At 34.0% G+C, this 16081-nt stretch overlaps 2 pseudogenes; both read left to right on the top strand.

Annotated features, from left to right (window-relative positions):
* The first annotated feature begins 11458 nt into the window (after positions 1-11458).
* LOC149243282 (F-box only protein 13-like) lies at positions 11459-12618 on the top strand (annotated as a pseudogene).
* Positions 12619-13415: 797 nt separating this feature from the next.
* On the top strand, positions 13416-14360 carry LOC149243281 (serine/threonine receptor-like kinase NFP; annotated as a pseudogene).
* Positions 14361-16081: the final 1721 nt, after the last annotated feature.

The following is a 16081-nucleotide window of genomic DNA, read 5'->3' as shown; positions in this document are numbered from 1 at the left end:
GCTTCTTTGTTGTTCTAGGTGATAGTTCATCGAGTCAATTTTAGAGTGATGGTCCTACTCTTAGAGGGGAATCCGATCATCATAACTTCAACAAAGTGACTAAGTGTGTGAACAAGCGAAAGATGCATACATGATCTTTCAAACACACACTTACATGACTTGATGATGAGACTACTCAAACCATCTAAGCACACATGCTCAACATGATTGATCGACGGTGTAAGTGACAAGCACGATACTTGTGATTGATCTTTGGTCAACCATGACGACACTTGTGTGACAGTGAATGTGACTATGTGTGTGAGTGCGACAGATGTTTTCATAGTGACACAACAAGTAAACACAAAGCGAAGACTTTGAGTATAACCAGAACATGGTCGCAAGCATGACTTTGAAATCAACATGCAAAAACTTGGGTGGAATGATCAAGCAAGGTGGCTACAAAGACTCACACGAACTCACAGAGTGAACCCGAGTGTGTGAATTCATTAAGTGAAACTCTCAAGGGAGGCTTTGAAATGGGTGCAGGCCAAAATTTTGGAGGGTGGTTGTAGCCGCTAAAACACTTGGCAACACACTGGTAGAACTCTAGCTTCTCTGTTTTGGTTCATTGATAGCACAAGGCCTTGGTCTTTAGGGGAGTATTGAATCACTGTCTGGGTTACGCCAGCTTCCCCACTTACCTCATAGACATACATGGTTCACCTTTTTTCCAACTCAGTCAAACATAATCAAAAGTTCAGATGATCAAAGTGTTTCGAATTTGGGAATGGTAGTTTAGCTCGTGAGTTGAAGACATTCAGAGTATAAGTTTTCATCTTTGGTGTTGCTCCGCTACCAACAGGCCTAGATAGTACCCCGATGGAGTCACGCAGGAACACATGCATTGCTCCACTACCAGCGAGCCTGGTCAGTACCCCGGAGGAGTTGCATGCTTCACCTCTTTGCACTGGAAGCCTTTCTCTTCTTTCGCCTTTGTATTTTTCAAGAGGACTGTGCATATGCACTTATTTATTTTTGGGGTGGAAGAGGGATCCCGAATTATTGAGAGAAGAAGAGGTTGTTCTTTAAGAGAAGCATGTAAGACCTCTGACATAGGTTTGCTCATTTAGATTTTCCCCTTCTCTGTTTCTATTAGTTGGATGAGCTTGAACACATTGAGCAAAAAGTTGAGTGTAGGCATGGGGCTTCCCAATGTGGACACAGGTTCATGGTTGTACCAAAACTTCCCTTGCAGACAGCTCGTATTTTCTGTCAAGAATTCATCGGCCGAAGGTTATAACCAAGCACAGAGAAGACAGACACAAGACTGGTCAAGTGCTGCAGTGTCACAAGTTTCTTCAAATCTCAGCCACATACTATATTCAAGAGAAAGAATGCATTAGTGGGCAACACTTATTTCCGAAAACAAAAATAGTAAGGTATCAAGCAAACAAAACAAACGTAAACAAAAATAGTAAGTAGAGAAAAGAAAATAAGAAAAAAGATAGTAAGAAAGACAAACAAAATGAAAACAACAAGCAACAAGAAGACTATGTACATGGCATGGGGTGCGGCCCGACCTACTGTAAATAATGCTTGAGATCTTGGTTGTTGACAGGAAGGTTGTCAACCCTCCCGTCAAGTGATTGCAGCCAGTATGTGTGTGGGCCAAGCTTCTCCTAGACTGTGTATGTATTTTCCATCGATGTATCATGGACTGAATGCAACAAGTTCTTACATAAGAGGTAGGACGACAGATAACCAAGTATTGATAGTTGTACAAGTCCTCATGTACTTCACCTAGGTTGCTTTAAGAGTTGCACACGGTCCATGCGAAACTAACCTATGGACATAAAAAAGCAAACAAACCAAAAAGAAAAGCAAGAAGCAGACACACAAATGCGTATGAAAAGTGAGTAAGAAAACAAGCAAGCAAGCAAGCAAACACACAAAGAAAGAAGCAATCATGCATGCAAGAAAACAACACAAAGAAAATACTACTCCTAATCCTAAGATAACAGTGCATGGGTCGTCTCATGTGAAGTGACACTTCCAATGAAGCCATCGGCACATTGGTTAACAACATAGCTGTGCGAACCAGGAAATGTGAAAGATACAACAATGAAGACAGACACACTCAAAGCTTACAAGCATCCACAGAGCAAAAATGAGTGAAAGCGCATGACATTCACTCTATAGACTTGCCATGGTGTTGTGCTACACTACATGTAGTTTTTGAGTGTTTGCATTCTCTTGACTCTCACATGCAAGCAAACGTGAGAAAGGTGAACCACTCACGTTGTGCAAGTGTGCTTGTTGTGTAATACTCCTCCAATGCATGAGTGAAGGGATTGTGTAGTTCGAGTGGAGGAAGTGGAATCTGAGTGTTAGATTGATATTGAATGCAAAGAAAAGAGTGATGAGGAGCCTTGCCTGTTTCAACAATTTCCTGATCGGAAGCGAAACCAACCTCAGGACAAGGAGAACCTAACATAACCATCATCTTGGGCTGAAGTGCCTCGACATTCTGGGGGGTTTTGACTTTGCTGACAGATATATCATTGTAGACCACTGTCTTAGACAGATTAACAACAATTGAATCAACACCGTGATCAGATGAATCAATGATTGAATCAACGTCGATATAATAGCATATCCTCAAGTGTATTCGAGAATTTTAAAGATGAGAATGGACACTTCTTATGCAATTCTGATTACGTTGTTGGAAATGATGCTGGAGGAAATGAACAGTTGAGAGGCATGGTAGTGTTACTTCGAGCGTTGAACATATCATTTGTGAGAGAAGAGGTGTTGGACGAGGAAAAGCATTCACAATAGATTATCTCAACAATTTTTTCTCAAAAAGGGAGGCGACGGACATTGATCAAAGAATTTTGAGTGAGGTAAAGTATGTATTGGAATTTCCAGCACATTGCAGTCCACCAAGATGGGAAGCAAGGAAATTTATCGAAATATACAGAGAAAACCATTCATGGATCCCTTTTCACTAGTCCTTCGACAAATGGTAATATATTTATGACCAACCATATGCTACAACAGTACTTTGTAAATAGCTTTCCTGTCAATATTGAAACACACAGTGCAACATGCAATGATAGCTTCCAATAAAGAATCACAGAAAAGAAACGGGGAATATCACCTTTCCATTCCACATAGCGCAGTTATTTATGCACAACCGCTTCACAACATAATAACTTACAACATTTCCACACACACTACAACTAAAACCCACAAATATGACGAATTTTCATATAGCTCAACTCACATTTATAGTGCCCACACAAACAAAAATCACAAAATAAAGAAGCAGTGCCACAAATTCATTCCGAGGAGCTGTTAAATCCATCTTGAGAAATCGACAATGGGAAGATGTTGCCGTACTTCGAAGGCATATTCACACAATCACTTCATACTTCAAAATATCAACAAAATCCATACTTCGTCTAACTATAAAAGTATTACTTCATAGCAGATTCAAAATGATTATTCCAGAGATTTAGCATCGCCTTTAGCCTCTTCAACATTCAACGAAAGGATAATGAATTCATATAATAGAAACGAAACAACAAAGATGTTTTCCAGCATGTGTAAGTTCTAGTCCTTTTACATATGTCATTACTATCATATGTAGTATATATGTTGAATAAATAGCTACTAGAAAGATTTGGCACTAAAGAAAATTGATGTATTCTTCATATCTGAAATTTATGCAAGACCTCTTCCCAATTAATGAATTCATCTCTGATATCAGATTGAAAGTTACAGATCACACAACGAAAACACACACATCTAAAAATTGTAGAGAACAACACATAAAACACATCTACGACTATTATATTAAACATAAAACCACACATGAATTTACAGAACGTCAAACAACTACAACTGCGTACAATTCAGACTGTCCTATCTCTATTATGCCTCATCTACATTTATAAATAAAACTAAGTCGGTTAATTTCCTCTTCAGTTTGGCATTGTTTCCCTTTCAAATTTGAAGAGGATATGGTGGTGGCAGCACTTCGACACTGGTTGAGGTAATGGTGGTACAGTGAGTGGCGATGGTGACCTTTGGAAACTGAACAAGCTATGGTGGTGAGGTGGTGTGCGAAGTGGTGGCAATGCATATATCTTTCAGGGGTAATTATTTCCAACAAAACTAAATAATAATATTTTCTTTCTCTATATTTATTAGAATGCTATATATACATATATATCTTATTTTTTGTGTTTTCCTCTCTGGGAGGAAAGCTTTTGGTAGGCATAGAAGATCTTGCCATGTGATGAGATGGCATTTTGTCATTAGAGTTTTTTTCCCAGTTAAAGAATGATTGAATATGTAAAACACTATTATTAATATATGAATCTTACGTTTTTTCTTCTAGAAAAAAATATATCCCATTTAAGTTTGAAAAATAATCATAGCTATAAACACATTGCCAAATGATCTTGCATTAAAATATTTCCACATCTTTATAGTAGAAAGTCATATTTGTGAATGTGTCTCTAATCATGAATTTAGTAACTATGCTTTCTATTATGTTTTAAAAAAACCAGAAATCACATCCCTATTATCTAAAACATTATTCAATCAAATTCTGAGTGGTTGGTCTTGTGATCATTTTGTAGAACAAGGATTTAGACCCATCATAGTGAATAGATATTCAATTAATTTCTGAAACATGGAAACAACGAAAAATACTAGAAAAAATAATTTTGCAGCTACAACACCTTCCTAGCTCTGCTCTTCTCTACTCTATCTTCTCAACGTTACTCCCCTCTGACCGTACTAGATGAATCGAATTGAATTTGATTGAAAATTTAGTCAAATTGAATGATGTTTTTAAGCAATACAGTTGAATAAGATCACTATGTTTTGTTTTCCAAATTTCGTATTCACATTTAAAAAACAATAAAATATTTCTAGAGACTTGGCTAATCATTATATGTTTTTAGAGTTTTTGGTCAGAATTCAATTGATTTTTTTTAAATGTTTAAAATCGGTTTTTGAATATATGAATTTAACATCTTGACACTCAAACTGTGGAGAGTTTACAACTTAAAATTGTGATACTAACAAATCCTTATCAAATTATGGTTAAATTAAACTGAAAAACTCTTTACTATAATTGGATTAGACCTTGCCAAGAACAAAATATGATTTCTAGTTTTTCTCCTTCAACTTGGTCAAAACAAATGAGCGATGAATTACTGGCCTTCATCTGTCTATGCATACTTGGAAAAAAGCTTAAAATTTTTAACTTTTGTCTTTAGCTTGGTCAAAACAAATGATCAATGAATTCTTCCCTCGTGTCCTCCATGTGTTGATAACACTGTTTTGCAAGAATGAACATTCAGAAAGATACAATAATTAATATGAAAAATAAATCTTTCTTCATACTACGTTACAATCTGAGATGTTTTTAATATTTTTAGACTTATTTGTCAATCCGTTGATAGTAAAGGTAGACGAGAAAAATAAAGAGAACATCGTGCAGACCAAATGTTAACTAATCCTTCAGGATTTTTTATATAGTTAGGATGGACTTAGTTAGGACATTGATTAGTTGTCTCACATATTTCTAGTTATGGAGACATAATTGTCTCCCTCTGATTTTGTTTCAATAAACCCGATTTTTATAATTAATAATAAAAATAAGAACACCATAATTTGTATCATGAAGTTCTCTAGGCTTGTTTAACAACGACATCATAGCATGAGGTTTGGAAAGCATTGGAATGGTGATCCATTTTTCAGAGGGATCAACTTGGTTAAGAACTCCATGCTGATTAATAATGATTGGTTGAGATCCCAGGGATCTTGACAAACGTGGAAAGTTCCTTTGGCGAAGTAATGAGGGAAAGTGGTGATTGAGGGTCCCACACAATTCCACTGTGGTATCAAAAAGCACCCTTAGGACTACCCTCAGTGGTTTCTAAAATCTTTGAATGTTCCCCCAAAATAACTGAGCCATAGATCACAATTTATGAAACCACCTTCTGGGACCACCTTGTTTGTTAACGTTCACTAAACTTCATGTCGTCACTCATCACAGGATAGGTTGGATCCGCTTTGCACCACCGATTTGGCTCAGCTATTATGTGTGATGTTATGTGCTGTGGATTGGTTGAGAGTTGATTTGCATCATTGTCTGAGATTTAATCCACGTTGTTTCTCAATAGTTGATCTGAGCCATTGATTGTGCTTGATTTTCGTGCACCAGTGGAACCACCTCCACCGTCATGTTTGTCATCGGATGTAACGAAAAATTGATCCAGATCATTGATTTTGGTGTGTTCATTTTATTATTTTTTACCGTTGTTAACTGCGTCAAATGTTTATATTTTTATTGGTTATAAATGAGGCTAAGGAGAAAATTACTTGTTGACCATGTTGCTCGATTTAATTTGATAATTTAAAATTTTACCTAGTCGAGATAGAATGTGTGAATATACCATTCCAAAGGCAAGTTATATGAGATGGTAGTTTTTTCGCAATTTTGCATGTTTTGATTAGTGAGTTTGTCTGCAAAAATGAATTCTCTAGTTTCTCTAGTTGTTGTTCTTTATGGAAAGGAAAATTATTAGGAGTGGTATAGGAAAATTAAAAATACACTTATTTTTAATGATCTGTGGGATGGATTTTTTGAAAGAAAAGATGACAATAAATCAGAAACACCTGATTAGGAAAAAAAACTAGCAATCTGGGAGAGCAAAGATAAAAAGGCCTATGCATTAATCTCTACTTCAGTCTGATAATAGGTAAGCAAAAACATTATTCAATGTAAAACAACATATGAAGAAATAACAAAATTGAAATAAGTTTATGATTCACATTCATAATTGGAGATAATTTAGTTATTATTGAAGTTGTTTAATCTAGAGATGAAAGATAATGACCCTTTGAAACTTACTTCTGAAATTAAAGCCATCAATCATGAAATTGAATCTATTGGTGTTAAAGTTGATCTATAGTTTACCTTCATTATAAAATCCCTCTACTGGCTATTCACACTACTTGGAAGCTCTCCAAGCTAGTGGACAGTTAAAAGATTTAGACTTTGATAAATTAGTAGGAAAAAATGTAGAAATAGAAAAGGCTTTTGGCAAGAAAGAACCTCTACCAAATCCTAATGTTGAAACTTTATGCCTTGCTCAAAAATATCAAAATCCTAAAGAAGAATCTACCATAAGTAATAAGAGTGGTAGAGGTCATGGTAGGAGGAATTATAGAGGTAGCGGAAGTAAAAATAATCAGGGAGATAAACAACAAATAAATTTGACTGATAAACCAACTGTCAAATGTTTTAGATGTGGTAAAATTGGACATACTGCTATTAATTATAGAATTCATTAGGAGAAAGTTAGTCAAAGGAGAGAACAAATGGATGAAAAGAAAAATCAACCACCTCCATATAAAGGACAGTGTTTTGAGAATGCACATTATGTTGTTGAACATTGTAATTTTAATATGGATGATGTCTTTAGTACCTCATTTTCTTCATGGAATGACAATTTGATCTTAGACACATGTGCGACTTGTCATATGACATTTAGGAGAGACTTGTTTGAAAAATCTAGTGACCACATTAATAGAGTACTTTATTTTGCCGATAAATCGCAAGTTAAACCTTCACGGATCAGTTCTATTTGATTAAATATTCCATGGCTTATAGATTATCTTTTACATGATGTTATTTACATCCATAATTTCAGAGGAATTTGTTGTCTCTTATACAGATCAAACAACAAGGACATCCAATACACATATTTGATGGTATAGAGGAGATTTGAAGAACATCTGATAATGAGATTGTTATGATTGGTGTGGAAGAAGAAAAAATCTTAAAATTGAAAGGTATGTCATCCATTTCATTAAATACTACTCATTTGATACATCAAAATGATACTCTGTCTTCAATTTTATTATGGCATGCTCGTTTTGGTCATATAAATTATGACAATATAAGAATTATGAGACCGCAAGGAATTGAAGGGTTTCCAACAATTCCAAGAAATATTGCACCATGTAATGCTTGTATTTTGGGAAAGAATTATAAACAACCTTTTCATAGTTCTAATTCTAAAACTTCCAAAAAATTAGGTCTCATACATTCATATTTATGTGGACCTATTCCTGTTGTAACTACAAATGGTAATAAATATATACTAACATTCATTGATGATTATTCAAGGATGTTTTAGGTCTGTTTCTTGAGAGAAAAATCACAAGTTTTTGATGTGTTTAAAAAATTTCATCTCTTTATTACAAATGAAACTCAACTTAATATAGGCACTCTAAGAACTGATAATGGTGGAGAGTATACTTCACATGCGTTTGATAGTTATTTGCAAGAGAATGGTATCAAACACTAAACAATAGGTCCTTACAATCCACAACAAAATGGTTTTATAGAATGAATGAAAATACTGTTTCTTAACATGATTAGATCAATGATGCTATTTAAGAATGCAAGGTTGATGTTTTGGGGAAAAGCACTGATTTGTTCAACTTATACCAGAAATTGTGTTCCTTCTTATGTTATCAACAATAAAACTCCATATGAAATGTGGTATAATCATCTTCCTATTCTTCAATATTTCAGAGTTTTTGGATCTCAGTGCTATGATTTAATTCCTAAGAAGCAAAGAAACAATTTGAGTTCAAGAAGCAAAAAATTTACATTTTTTGGATATTCCATGAATTCTAAGGTGCATACATGTTATATGATGAAGAAAATAAAAAGTTTATTTTCTCAAGAGATGTAGTTTTTCTTGAATAAGATAAAGATACATCCACAGTTGATAGACAACTTAATAATTTAGAAAAGTTTATGTCCAAGAAATTTTATTATGAATCTGATAATAATCTTCCACATCTTGGAGGGGGGATTCCCATTCTAGATCAGTCTGTGGATTTTTCGTGATTGGATTTTCCATCAATAATTTTTCTTCTCAATGATGATAATGGTTTTTATAAAAATAAATTGGATGATAGAATTGTTTCTGTGGGGACATAAATTACTTACATTCCAGAAGAGCCTGCTCCACAAGATGAGCAACTTCCTCCACAAGATGAATAACTTCTAAGAAGATCAACTCATATTAGAAAATATGATTATTTTGAAATAAGATGCTCTTCAGGTAACCTCAACAATGGTTTAGTAGATCACATTCTGATGTACCACAACAATCAACAATGGTCCCAACCCCTAGACTATGAGAATACAACCTTCAGATGTCATACATGTCTACAAAGTGGGTATCTTCAAAGTACTTGTCCTCAAAATAAAAAAGAAAGAAAAAATAATCAAACACAAAAGCAAAAAGGTTGGCAGATTTCTGCATCAAAGACAACTGCAACAAAAGATGAAGAAACTACAGATACTACCACAAATAACAATGATCCACATGCTACTATGCATCAGGATGAAACAATACCCAAATCATCTTTAGTTCCAATGTCTACTACAAAAAAACATTAGAATGAGATGATTTCCTCCACCAAAGAAGCAACAACACTAAACAAACTCATGTTTTAGATGGCTCGGATTATGACAAAGAAATCCCGCCAAATATAACTAAGTCTCAAAGGACCATTATACTATCCACCCCCAACTCTAGTAGTTGGGGGAAAGTGGAAAAAAAGAAAGGTAGGAAAGAATACTATAGGGTAACTCTTTCATTAGTTATTATTGATCTTGGTCAATAGGATCAGCCATTATGGATATTCTTGATAGCATTTACAACATATAATTTTGTTCTCTTTTCTCTGAAAAAAATTGTGATTTTTCCTGGGGGAAAACATATGTTCTTCAGGTAACTATTCTTATGTTTCTAAATATAATTTCTCTGTTGATAGTGATCCTACTTGTTTTGAATAAGATGTTAGTTGTAATTAATGGTAAAATGCAATGCAAAGGGAGTATGATGCACTAATTAAAAATGGCACTTGGAGGTTGGTAGATCCTCCTGGTGACATCAAACCCATTGGTTGCAATTGGGTTTATAAAACCAAATATAAAGTTGATTGTTCACTTTACAAGTACAATGCAAGAATTGTAGCAGATATATGCACAAAAATAAGATATTGATTACACATAAAATTTTGGTCCTACAGATAAATGAGGCACTATTGGAACCTTGTTTTTTATTGCAGCACATAAAAGATGGAAAATTCATCATATGGATGTAAAAACTACTTTCCTAAATGGATATTTGAAGGAATATGTTTAAAATGTTTCAACCATAAGGTTTTTCTTTCCAATGGAAAGAAAAAATGGTATGTAAGCTGATGAAGTCCTTGTATGGTTTGAAATAAGCACCCCATGCATGGTATGAGAAATTAATTGAACATCTTCTTAATTTGAATTATAAGAATTTTGACCTAGATGATGCAACTCTTTTTGTGTAGAAGGTTAGAATATTATTTGTAGATATATTTGTCTATGTTGATGATTTGATGATTACAAGGAACAACGATGACTATATATCATCGGTTAAGAAAGAATGCAAAAGGTTTTTGATATGTCAAATTTAGGTTTACTTCATTATTATCTTGGAATTGAAGTTCATCAAAAACCTCAACATATTTTTATCTCTCAAAGGAAGTATGTTGGAAATTTATTGAACAAATATAGAATGATGGGTTGTAATTATGTTGCCACTCTAAAGGAACAAAATATGAAACTTACTTTCGAGGAAGGAAAACCATTTGAAGATCCAAGAAAGTACAGGAAACATATTGGAAGTTTGATTTATCTCTCTACTACTCATCCCGACATAAATTTTGTTGTAGGGGTACTTTCCATATTTATGCATCAATCTTGTGAAGGTCATTGGGTAGAAGAAAAAATAATACTTAAATATATAAAAGGGACTCAAACATATGGCATTAAATATTCCAAAGTTTCAGACTTCCATCTTACTAGTTATTCATATTTAGATTTTGATGGTGATAAGTAGCATGGAGTCTCAACTTCTGGTTGTTTGATGAATCTTGGATCAATAAATATTAGTTGGGGATCACAAAAACAATCTATTCATGTTGATTCTACCACTGAAGCCGAATATGTTGTAGCAGCTCTAGCTACAAAAGAAATAATTTGGCTTTGCAAAATACTTGAAGATTCATAGGAGAAATGAAAGACTTCAACTCCTCTATCCATTGACAATTCTTCTACAATTCAATTGGCCAAGAATTCAAAATTTCATGATCAAACCAAATATATCAACATTAAGTATCATATAAAAAATAAATACAATATATAGATATATGATTTATATAATATGATTCTCATTGTTTTTCTTGTGCTCAGTTGTTGAGTGCAGATTTCTTGCAGCTTTGTTACTATTTCCAACATCCTCTTATGTGCAACATTATGCTTGGAACATCATCAAACTGAGGGATTGTGATGGAGAAGCAGTTGGTTCCTGTAGTCCTAAAAATAAGTAATATGGTAACTCATGTTGAAAGCAGGTCAAAACAGAAGAGGAGAAAGTTAAATGCATCAATTTTATGTGAGGATTCTATGATAATAGATAACATATCTTGTGTTGAACTTCATGAAGATTTATTAGAAAGGGTTCTTGCACGGTTTCCTATGTCTCCCTTCTTCAATTTTGGTTCAGTGTGCAAAGGATGGAATTCAATGATATATTCTCCAAGTTTTTTGAATTCTTGTTGAAAAGTCCCATTCTGTTGTCCATGGTTCTACGTGGTGGACTCCAAGATTGATCAAGGCATTTTAGATGGCATAGATGTCAAAAAAATGACATCATATCAATATCCCCTCTTGTCTAACAAAAAATGTGAAGTGCCAATTTCATCCACAGGAGGACTTATTTGTTTTGGGTCATCTCTTGGAAATTTCATTTTGTGCAACCCTCTCACTAGACAGTGTTGCATATTACCATATCTAAATATTACTTAGACCATACATGCTATCACGATGGTTGCATCTAAAAATTCATATAAGGTAATACTCATATATGGTGAATTTCCTACATTTTTCGTGAAGGTATATGATTCATCAAAACATTACTCGAGTCAACCATATATAAGTTGTAACATAAAGGATAGAAGGTATGGAAAATGCTATTTGAAACAAAATTTAGCAGCGATGATGGAGCTATGTAGTTTTTGAACAAAGGAGGTAATTGCTTCAGATGTCTGGAGGAGTCCTTCAAAGGAGTATTCTTCCATCTTGACATCATGATATGGCAGTGAATATATAGTATATTTTTTGAAGAGAGGGGGAAAAGTAGTGGACTGTAATACTCACAAAGGCCTATGGTATGAATACCCCCCTCTTTTACCATCACCACTTGAGTATTCTCTAGACATTGTGAATTGTGTGGGACATATATCTATGGCATTCCTCCTAGAATTTTTGGAAAGTGCCCATGTGACAATATGGGAATATAATGAGACACATTCTAAGTGGGTGCAAGTCTTAGCAATGCCCCCCCCCCCCCCCCCCCCTTCAACTATATAGATTATGACAACTTGATAATGCTTTGCATAAGTTTTTGCCAATTCAATAGTCAAGTCTTGTGTAACATCTTGGAAAACTCATGGCTAGAATTCAACAAGTATTCTTATCATTGTTTGTAAATAAATTTTCCATGCGCAACATAGCTAGTGTATGTATTATAAATGAAATCTTGATGTATACCATAAGAAACTATAAATATAAGAAAAATGAGATAAAGATCTCAACTTTTTAACAATTCTAAGATCCAAGCCATTGTCAAATTTACTCTATTATGTGATTAAGTGCATTTCCTGAGTTTCTGTCAAGGCTAAATACATTATATTTATGATCTGTATTTTCATGTGTCAGGAATGTGACAAATCTAACTTAGACCTGAAGCAAACTATTTTTTTTCAATATCAAATAATTCTTCATTAATTGCATCTTGTTGAGGAACCTCAAAAAATTGGACCTTGTGCATATTTATGCCGTGTGAGTGACTAACATCTCTCATATATTTTTAGCTGTAAACATATATTTAGCATGACTCCGTCCAAGGATCTTTGTTCTAAAATGTGACAAACTATTTATCAGAACTTGGAACCTTACCACTGACTTTTTCAACTAAATGATCACTATTCTGTGATAGATTACTATTATCATCATCATTCCTATTAGTTATGTTAATCACATAAATGTTTCCTATTAGCCCAACAATATTTATGTTGTAAAATCATATATGAAAAGACTCCAATATGAAACAATCCATGGAGTTCATAATGTCTCTAGTAATGTTATCAAGGATAAAATAAAGAATAAGAAATTAAAACATGGTCTATACATTGGCATTATTATAGGAATACTTGGAGCAACAGGTGTAATTGGAGCAATTTTGTTGGTCACTAGAAAGAATAACAAGTCCTTCAAATAACCTACAATGGATCAATACAAGAGGCCTATCATACCCAAGCGAGAAGATGGAAGTGTCAGAGGGAAAAATGTTTTCAAGGAGAAAATGACAGGGACAATAGATTTTGTAATGCTTACATACACATTGGATCAGTTGAATAAAGAAACTGAGAACTTCATTCCTAATTGTAGAATAGAAGGTTTTTTCTACCACGGTACTTGAGTGGTACTCCTTTGGCTATTAAGAATATCAAGAAAGGGATCTTGGATGAGCTAAGAAGTTTGTGCCAAGTTCAACAAAATAATCTTATTCGATTCCCGAGGATCTGCAATGAAGGTGAGGATCATTCTTACCTGGTGTTTGAATATGCATAAAATGGGTCTCTCAGTGATTGGATTCATGGTGGTTTAGTCATGAAAAACAAATTTATAACCTCATTTTCTTGCTTCTTGACATTGGATAAGAGGCTCCATATCTTTCTTGATGTGGCCATGGGATTGCATTATGTACATGAACAAAAACATCCTAGTTATGTGCACAAGGACATCACAAGCAACAATATTATGTTGAATGAAGAATTGAAGGCCAAGATAGAAAATTTCACCATGGGTACCAAGCATAATAGCTTAGGTACACCTACGTACATGGCTCATAAATACATTTCTCATGGGAAAGTGACCACAAAGATTGATGAAGGCAACAAAAGTTCTCTTGGCTAAAACCATAGGCCCTTTGTTGGAAGCCAACAATCCAACAAAAGAATTGAAGGGTTGGATGGATCCTTCATTGCATGAAGTATATGCCATAGACCAAGCTCTGGACCTCACCAAACTTGCAAAGTCATGTGTTGAAGAAAATCCATTAGCTAGGCCCACCATGGCTGAGATTACTCAGATACTTACAACATTAGTGGAGGCACCATCAGTTAAAGAAGAGATGTCAATTGGTGCCAACAACATCAGTAATGTCTAAAGAAGGTGAGATAACAGAGATGTCAATGGATTCCAACAAAATCATTAATGTTCAAGGCAAGTGAAATAGTTTTACTGTTACAAGTATGTATCAAGCATATATAAATGAAAAAACCAGATTTGTTCAACTTGTTTCCAAGACAGCTAATTTACTTTTGTAGTTGTGTTTGGGAGACCTTTTTTATAAAATTCCCAGTGTACATTCATTGTTCATATAATAGTTAAAGAAATCAATTTATTCCAAAAAAGAAATGTCCTTCAGATATCCAGTAGAGGGTGTTTGGTAACCTATTATTAGTAGCAGGGTATTCGATTAAAATACATCAAAACCCATTACAAGTCATCAACAATACAATCAGATCTAATGTTACACCATTAATAGTTAAAAATAGTTTTGAATGAAAGCTACCATGGACAAACTTGTCCAACCATCAATAAACACAAACTTATGCAATGCACCAACATATGTTGAAAAATATTTCGAAGAAAATCATGTGTGTCATAACTAATCATATTGTAACCATAATGTTTTAATGACAATCACAAGACCATGAACCAATTACTTTTCTCAAATATATTTGTCCATATACATGGAATATATTACATTTTTCCATAAATTTGTCATGCATACAAAAAACCATAATCATTACAAATTGGGGAAAAATAATACATTAACGGGTTCCTCTTTAGTGAAAGAACCATGCCATAATAGACCCAAGAAAAATGATAACAACAACCCATTCGCATACTGGGGACCTGTCTTGATGTTGATCAATGATTTTTGTTGTAGTGGATGTCTACAAAGTAAGAAATGGTAAAATATTGAAATTGACTAATCCAGTTTATTGCTTCCCTATAAAGGGGTTTTAAATTGTCCTTTTGAACCCAATAGATTTCTTTCATTTGATTACATATTAGCTCCAAGTTGGTGAAAACTGCAATATCATTGACATCATGTTTTTTTTTCCTCTTTCATCCCTTCAACAAGGGCAATGTAGTATGCTCCATTGTTTGCCGTCCTTCCAAGCACTTCTTTTCTTCTATGGAGCACATGATTTGTCTCCATATTGTGAAGGACAAATTTCACAACTACTTGAATTGGATTTGGAAAGCACGACACTTCAATGCATAAAATCCACTTTTGCACCATTTTTTACACTTAAAAGACTTGGAAAATAAGATAACAATAAATTCATATTAGACAAGTAGGCAGTTATCTATTTCTTAATACTCAGCATGTTTTTCAGTGATATATAATTGAAAAAATTAGTTATATATTCCTAATATATTCCACTAACTTCTAATTAATTTAACAATCATAAAGCATTCCATTCTTCTTTCCTTTTATGCCTTTCAAATATCAGGACAAGGAAAAACAACTTAAAAATATCATACATTAGTTAATCAGAAAACATATCAACTCCACCATAGCCAACAAGGAGATATCATTCTATAGTATGTACCATTCAAACGTGAGCATCAAGTACCTATCCAAAAAAATGGAATTGAGAAAAATTGACCAAAAGGCTACTCCAAAGCAAAGTATTGGAGTATGCTAGATTTGTAACAGATGCCAAACTATAAACATTACTTGAAATATGAATTTGGATGTAAAATATGCATCGTTGAATGTGAAAACAAAAAGAGATCTGGTTTAACTCCATCGTACTATGGGGTTCGACTCTAGGGCATTGTGGGCAATACAGATCTATCCAAAAATTA

This window comes from Pinus tabuliformis, chromosome 8, assembly GCF_031772625.1.
Source record: "Pinus tabuliformis cultivar Carrire ecotype Pingquan chromosome 8, CPIR1, whole genome shotgun sequence".
Lineage (NCBI taxonomy): Eukaryota > Viridiplantae > Streptophyta > Pinopsida > Pinales > Pinaceae > Pinus > Pinus tabuliformis.
This window is presented reverse-complemented; position numbering and strand designations above follow the sequence as displayed.